Genomic DNA, 8,754 nt, shown 5'->3' with positions numbered 1-8,754 from the left:
ACCATCAACACTGGAGCACATGCACTGTCTGGGCACTGTTCCAGCTTTGAGGTATAATGAAAAATATAGTACAGATGACCCTTGACTTACGATGGGCTTGTTGGACACAACTTCATGGTAAGGCAAGGAATGTACTGAATGAGTATTGCTTTTGCACTATCATAAAGTCAAAAATTGTGAAGTCAAACCCCATCAGTATATTTGGTCTTTGTCCCTGATGCCTGGCGCAGAGCTCCTGAAGCCCTTGGAATTTCCTGAGTAATAAGAGCAGCTTTGGTTATTCATAAACAGCCCCTTTCAACCATACCTGAATTTATACTAATGAGGTAATATTTGGGCCCCCAAATAGCTTCAGGACAGGAGCAAGTAGCCAGAGGAACCAGCCATGTGACCAGAGGGATTTGAAACTTTCAACACCTTTCCCAACCTCCTGGGAGGGGAGAGGAGCTGTTAATTGAGTTAATCACCAAAGGTCACAAGCATGCCTATGTAATGAAACCTCCATAGAAATTTCTAAATGATGCAGTTCAAAGAGCTTCCAAATTGCCACATGTCTGCATGGCAGGAAGATGGTGCATCCCAACTCTACGTGGACAGAGTCTCCTGTGCTCAGGACCCTTCAGGACCTCACCTTATTAACCTCTTCATCTGGCTGTTCATTTGTATCCTTTGTAATATATTGTAATAGCAAGTATAGCGTTTTTTTTTTTAGTTCTATGAATTATTGTGGCAAATTATTAAACTTTTGGTAGAGGGATTTTGGGAACCCCTGAAATTTGCCCTTTGCAAAATTTTGCCTTTGCAAAAATTATAACAGTGAGAAAATTATGACAGTGAAACAGGTCTGATCTAACCAATGCCCATCTTGCCTTTGACCTCCAAACTACCGTTAGTCATTCCTGGGCTTAGGCCAAGCCATCTTTGGGAGAAATTTAGTTTATAGTTTAAATGATGATAGCCCTTCCCCAAAACTAAACCACCTTTGTAAAACGATGAAAGACCGCCATGTTAGAAGGATGAGAGAAGGCTGAATTCTGCTAAGATGTAGACATAAACAACTACCAGCCATTATTACAGAGGCCACATGATTTGCAACTTCCCCAGCTTTTCTTGCAGATAACATCACTACTGTAGAACCTAAAATGGGTCTTTTGAGATATGTTTTCAGGCTTCTGCATTTCTGATGTTTGATAGTTTCACCTGGACCCACAACTCAACTGGTCCTGTAGCCCTTACCCCAGAAGCCAACTCAGTTGGACCATTTTCCACCAATCAGCAGCACCCATTCCCTTGCCCATCAAACTATCCTTGAAAAACTCTGGCCTCTGAATTTTCAGGGATGCTAACTTGAGTAATAATAAAGCTCTGGTCTCTCGTTTTGCCAGCCCTAAGTGCATTACACTCTCGCTATTGCAATTCCCCTATCCTGATAAATCAGCTCTATCTGGCCAGTGGGCAAAATGAACCCATTGGGTGGCTCATCTTGCAGCCAAGTTGGACAGAAGTGAGGATAACCTGAGAACCTGATACCTGTGACTGGCAGAAGAAGTGCAGGCAGACTTATGGGACTGAGTCCTTAACCTGCAGAGTCTGACACTAACTCCAGATAGTTAGCATCAGATTTGAACTGAATTCCAAGACATCCAGTCAGTGTTGGAGAATCAGTAGGATGAAGGGGAAAACATCCCCACAAACTCTTATATGTATTGACTTATTTTATCCTACAGGAATCCTGTGGGGCACATACTATTACTACTGGTACCTCTATTGTACTGGTGAAGACACAGTGGCTCAGGACTTGCCAAAGGCCACAGAGCTGATAGGAAAGCTGGATATTAGAGCCCATGTCCTCAGCAGCTGGATCTATCTACTTCAGGCCCTCCCCAAGCCTCCAGGCTGGCCACACTCAGCTCCTGTGCCTCTCAGTTAAGTGGCATAAGGGACTCCACTCCCTGCCCAGGTTTCTTGGAGTCACTACTACAGAAGGGAGCAGTTTGGATTGTTGATCCTGAGCCCTGGGATCAGGAAGACATCAGTTAATTCTGCCAGCTGTTTCTCAGTGGCCTCCCAAATAGCTGGGACTCCCATCTCAGCTTCCCAAATAGGTAGGACTACAGGTGCGCCCCACCACACTCAGCGGATTTTTTTTTTTTGTAGAGATGGGGTCTTGCTGGTCTTGAACTCCTGGCCTCCAGCAGTCCTCCCACCTCAGCCCCCCAAAGCACTGGGATTATAAGTGTTAGCCGCTGTGCCTGGCCTTCACAAGTATTTGTTAGGAAAATGAGAGGATGACTGAGAGAATGAATGAGCCAGAGAGAAGGTGAGCAGGGAATGAGGTAGAGTGAGGGGCAGCTCCCTTCTCTCTCCTGCCTTAAACAAAACCCTATTATTCTAGGCACAGAGCTGCCCACAGTATAAGGAAAAACCTCCCCAAGGCATCCAAGGGGAATGTGACAGCAAGAATTCCTGCCTTCTCCCACTAGGGGCTTGTGGGACCCCCAGAGGAAAAGAGCGGGTTCTAGGAAAGAGTAATGAAGGACCCCCCAGACCATATTTACCTGACGTTCACTATCTGGATAAACTATGGAAGCTCATCATTTTCAGGATGGTTTGGTTTTTTTCTCTGTACAAAGCTCTAGGTATTTAGAAACATCTGGATGAGGGACTGGCTGATTCTGCTTTTCATCCAGATGTGGAACATAATCTACTTGCAGCCTGAGTGTGTGGGTCAAAGTGAAGGAGACCAGGGGCTGATGAGGGGAAAAGGACAGCATCCTGCCCTGTCGAACCTTCTGTCCCTTGGATCATCCTAGTCTTCACCACCGTTCAGAGCCTTGCCCCTTCAGCTGGGAGGATTTGTTCTCCCCGACCCCATCACACAGCCCCCAAGTTGCAGGGAGCTAAGAGACATCGACATTTATACATCTTCCACTGAGAAACAGCCAGCCCAGTATAGAATTAACTGGCGTCTTCCTGCTCCCAGATTATGCAGGCAGCGACTTTGATCGAATCTGGCAACCAGATTTATGAATCAGTCGATATTTATTGCGGGGAACAATCCATCTTCATGACTGGTCTGTGCACACAGAACCCTGCTCTGGGCACACCCGGGGCCTTGATGCTAAATGTTGGAGAGGTCCAGTAAACACATCTGAGGGAGAGGGCAACAGAGAGGGCTCTGACACCAATCAAAAAGGAGACAAGGTATGATGTGGGGAAGTGTCCGTTGTCGGGGATAGCTACCACATCCATCCACGTTTGTCCTGGTCTGCCCTTCTCACATGCTTTCCCTCTCCCCACACCATCTGACTCGGCGGGAGTCAACTAACTGTTAAAGTATTTGAAGGCAAACATAATGCAAAATTTTGATATAACGCATTCCCAAGTGAACTAAAACTATGTTGTTTTAGTCTAACATCCACTCTTTTGTTCCCTCCCCTGCCCACTGGCCCATTAAAGAAGATAATTGAGCCTGAACTCCCAAGCTGTCTTCTGATAGACCAATCAGAGAGCCGAGGTTAAAACTCTGCTGATGAGTGGCCAGGGAAAANGGCTTGAGCACGGTACCTCATGCTGTTGGATTCTTATTGCACCATCACGTTGTATGTACTTACGGGTGTGCTTGTCTCTTTTTCTCACCTGCTACAGCTCTGTGAGGGTGGAGACACTGTGGTATTCTATGCCTAACTGTGCCTCACCCTCCTGTGCCTAACTGGGTGTCTGGTGTGTATACAATAGGTGCTCGCTACCGTTTTGAGAAATTGACTTGGTTTTCATTGCAATTAATTGGCTGGGCAAGGGGAAGGGGTGTGTTTGAGAGCTCGCTCAGGGACCAATGGTGGGCTTGTCCAGGCTATACCCCTTACCAGACATGTGTCAATGAAAACACCCCTTGCCTTCTTTAGACCTCATTTTTGTCATCCATGAAATAAATGTTTATACTATATCATCTCTCAGAGGGTATCCAAGTTTAATATTCTCTGGATTTATGAGAATTTTATTCCAAATTGCATGAGCCCCTTCCTGAATGGAGGTAGCTACTCCTTTTACCTAGAGGGAAACTGAGGTACTACCAGAATAGCTATGGTGTATCCAGCCACATCGCCTTCCCCAGGGATCAGCCCCTTCTTTTTACTGGTGCTGTGACCCACTCTACCCTTTACTTTTTGTGGGGTCATTGTCCATTCCGTATAGCTTCACTCAGACTCAGGAGTGGCCTTGGCCTTCTCCATCTGTCTCACCACTCTCCAATACCATCATCGCGTCACTGCCAGCGAGACCACATAGAGCTCAGCTCTGATGATGTTACCCCTCCTGCAAGTCCCTCCATGGCTCCCTATTGCCTAGAGAATTAGGCTCAGCCTCTCATAAAGCATTTGAGACCCTCCACAATGTGCCATCACCCTTCCCTGCTTCAGCCTCAGCTCCCTTTCTCATCCTCCTTCCCCAGACCAGGTTCTTTCCCACCTCCACATCTTTGCTCATGCTAATGCCTCTCTTAGAACACCCTCTCAGCCCCAGTATTTACTCTATTCATCCTCAAATGACCCAGTCAAAGACCATTTTCCTCTCTGTCCAGTAAAGTTCCCATAACTCTCCAAACAATTGGAGCATTTGACCCAGCCCAGCCCCAATGCCCTTTGCCTGTGTTTGTTGTGGACATCAGGGAGGGATATGTCAGGGGTTATCTCTGACTGATCTTTGTACCCTCCACACACCAGCAGGTGACCTACAAAACACAGTAGTTGCTTTATATCCCTGGTAGAATGAAGCCAGGCATGATGGTTCACACCTATAATTCCAGCACTTTTGGAGGCTGAGGCAGGAGGATCCCTTGAGGTCAGGAGTTTGTGACCAGCCTCAGTAACATAGCGAGACCCTATCTCTACAAATAAAATTAAAAATTAAAAAATAAAAATATATCCTCAGTAGAATGGGATGTCAAGGACTCCAGTCCAGGGTAGAAATAACCATCAACACTGGAGCACATGCACTGTCTGGGCACTGTTCCAGCTTTGAGGTATAATGAAAAATATAGTACAGATGACCCTTGACTTACGATGGGCTTGTTGGACACAACTTCATGGTAAGGCAAGGAATGTACTGAATGAGTATTGCTTTTGCACTATCATAAAGTCAAAAATTGTGAAGTCAAACCCCATCAGTATATTTGGTCTTTGTCCCTGATGCCTGGCGCAGAGCTCCTGAAGCCCTTGGAATTTCCTGAGTAATAAGAGCAGCTTTGGTTATTCATAAACAGCCCCTTTCAACCATACCTGAATTTATACTAATGAGGTAATATTTGGGCCCCCAAATAGCTTCAGGACAGGAGCAAGTAGCCAGAGGAACCAGCCATGTGACCAGAGGGATTTGAAACTTTCAACACCTTTCCCAACCTCCTGGGAGGGGAGAGGAGCTGTTAATTGAGTTAATCACCAAAGGTCACAAGCATGCCTATGTAATGAAACCTCCATAGAAATTTCTAAATGATGCAGTTCAAAGAGCTTCCAAATTGCCACATGTCTGCATGGCAGGAAGATGGTGCATCCCAACTCTACGTGGACAGAGTCTCCTGTGCTCAGGACCCTTCAGGACCTCACCTTATTAACCTCTTCATCTGGCTGTTCATTTGTATCCTTTGTAATATATTGTAATAGCAAGTATAGCGTTTTTTTTTTTAGTTCTATGAATTATTGTGGCAAATTATTAAACTTTTGGTAGAGGGATTTTGGGAACCCCTGAAATTTGCCCTTTGCAAAATTTTGCCTTTGCAAAAATTATAACAGTGAGAAAATTATGACAGTGAAACAGGTCTGATCTAACCAATGCCCATCTTGCCTTTGACCTCCAAACTACCGTTAGTCATTCCTGGGCTTAGGCCAAGCCATCTTTGGGAGAAATTTAGTTTATAGTTTAAATGATGATAGCCCTTCCCCAAAACTAAACCACCTTTGTAAAACGATGAAAGACCGCCATGTTAGAAGGATGAGAGAAGGCTGAATTCTGCTAAGATGTAGACATAAACAACTACCAGCCATTATTACAGAGGCCACATGATTTGCAACTTCCCCAGCTTTTCTTGCAGATAACATCACTACTGTAGAACCTAAAATGGGTCTTTTGAGATATGTTTTCAGGCTTCTGCATTTCTGATGTTTGATAGTTTCACCTGGACCCACAACTCAACTGGTCCTGTAGCCCTTACCCCAGAAGCCAACTCAGTTGGACCATTTTCCACCAATCAGCAGCACCCATTCCCTTGCCCATCAAACTATCCTTGAAAAACTCTGGCCTCTGAATTTTCAGGGATGCTAACTTGAGTAATAATAAAGCTCTGGTCTCTCGTTTTGCCAGCCCTAAGTGCATTACACTCTCGCTATTGCAATTCCCCTATCCTGATAAATCAGCTCTATCTGGCCAGTGGGCAAAATGAACCCATTGGGTGGCTCATCTTGCAGCCAAGTTGGACAGAAGTGAGGATAACCTGAGAACCTGATACCTGTGACTGGCAGAAGAAGTGCAGGCAGACTTATGGGACTGAGTCCTTAACCTGCAGAGTCTGACACTAACTCCAGATAGTTAGCATCAGATTTGAACTGAATTCCAAGACATCCAGTCAGTGTTGGAGAATCAGTAGGATGAAGGGGAAAACATCCCCACAAACTCTTATATGTATTGACTTATTTTATCCTACAGGAATCCTGTGGGGCACATACTATTACTACTGGTACCTCTATTGTACTGGTGAAGACACAGTGGCTCAGGACTTGCCAAAGGCCACAGAGCTGATAGGAAAGCTGGATATTAGAGCCCATGTCCTCAGCAGCTGGATCTATCTACTTCAGGCCCTCCCCAAGCCTCCAGGCTGGCCACACTCAGCTCCTGTGCCTCTCAGTTAAGTGGCATAAGGGACTCCACTCCCTGCCCAGGTTTCTTGGAGTCACTACTACAGAAGGGAGCAGTTTGGATTGTTGATCCTGAGCCCTGGGATCAGGAAGACATCAGTTAATTCTGCCAGCTGTTTCTCAGTGGCCTCCCAAATAGCTGGGACTCCCATCTCAGCTTCCCAAATAGGTAGGACTACAGGTGCGCCCCACCACACTCAGCGGATTTTTTTTTTTTGTAGAGATGGGGTCTTGCTGGTCTTGAACTCCTGGCCTCCAGCAGTCCTCCCACCTCAGCCCCCCAAAGCACTGGGATTATAAGTGTTAGCCGCTGTGCCTGGCCTTCACAAGTATTTGTTAGGAAAATGAGAGGATGACTGAGAGAATGAATGAGCCAGAGGGATTGAGGAGAAGAAATGAGGTAGAGTGAGGGGCAGCTCCCTTCTCTCTCCTGCCTTAAACAAAACCCTATTATTCTAGGCACAGAGCTGCCCACAGTATAAGGAAAAACCTCCCCAAGGCATCCAAGGGGAATGTGACAGCAAGAATTCCTGCCTTCTCCCACTAGGGGCTTGTGGGACCCCCAGAGGAAAAGAGCGGGTTCTAGGAAAGAGTAATGAAGGACCCCCCAGACCATATTTACCTGACGTTCACTATCTGGATAAACTATGGAAGCTCATCATTTTCAGGATGGTTTGGTTTTTTTCTCTGTACAAAGCTCTAGGTATTTAGAAACATCTGGATGAGGGACTGGCTGATTCTGCTTTTCATCCAGATGTGGAACATAATCTACTTGCAGCCTGAGTGTGTGGGTCAAAGTGAAGGAGACCAGGGGCTGATGAGGGGAAAAGGACAGCATCCTGCCCTGTCGAACCTTCTGTCCCTTGGATCATCCTAGTCTTCACCACCGTTCAGAGCCTTGCCCCTTCAGCTGGGAGGATTTGTTCTCCCCGACCCCATCACACAGCCCCCAAGTTGCAGGGAGCTAAGAGACATCGACATTTATACATCTTCCACTGAGAAACAGCCAGCCCAGTATAGAATTAACTGGCGTCTTCCTGCTCCCAGATTATGCAGGCAGCGACTTTGATCGAATCTGGCAACCAGATTTATGAATCAGTCGATATTTATTGCGGGGAACAATCCATCTTCATGACTGGTCTGTGCACACAGAACCCTGCTCTGGGCACACCCGGGGCCTTGATGCTAAATGTTGGAGAGGTCCAGTAAACACATCTGAGGGAGAGGGCAACAGAGAGGGCTCTGACACCAATCAAAAAGGAGACAAGGTATGATGTGGGGAAGTGTCCGTTGTCGGGGATAGCTACCACATCCATCCACGTTTGTCCTGGTCTGCCCTTCTCACATGCTTTCCCTCTCCCCACACCATCTGACTCGGCGGGAGTCAACTAACTGTTAAAGTATTTGAAGGCAAACATAATGCAAAATTTTGATATAACGCATTCCCAAGTGAACTAAAACTATGTTGTTTTAGTCTAACATCCACTCTTTTGTTCCCTCCCCTGCCCACTGGCCCATTAAAGAAGATAATTGAGCCTGAACTCCCAAGCTGTCTTCTGATAGACCAATCAGAGAGCCGAGGTTAAAACTCTGCTGATGAGTGGCCAGGGAAAATGCTACTCAGGATTCTCTTATTTGTATGCCTGCACCGATTGGCTAAACTGCTTCAGCCTGTACTAGAAAACTAGTTCCCAGTTAAGGCAGAGGGCACCAGTGACCATCCACCCAGTGACCGGCAGTCAGTTCATTTGGAGGACTAGGAAGGATGGTGTGTTGAGTGGAGAAAAACCGTCCTGGGTTTCTCAGCCTAACTGGAATAAAGGAGTGAGGGGCACAGTTTAAGATGGGT

The sequence above is a fragment of the Cebus imitator genome, unplaced genomic scaffold (genome assembly GCF_001604975.1).
Source record: "Cebus imitator isolate Cc_AM_T3 unplaced genomic scaffold, Cebus_imitator-1.0 Scaffold85, whole genome shotgun sequence".
NCBI lineage: Eukaryota > Metazoa > Chordata > Mammalia > Primates > Cebidae > Cebus > Cebus imitator.
Note: the sequence above shows the minus strand (reverse complement) of the source record.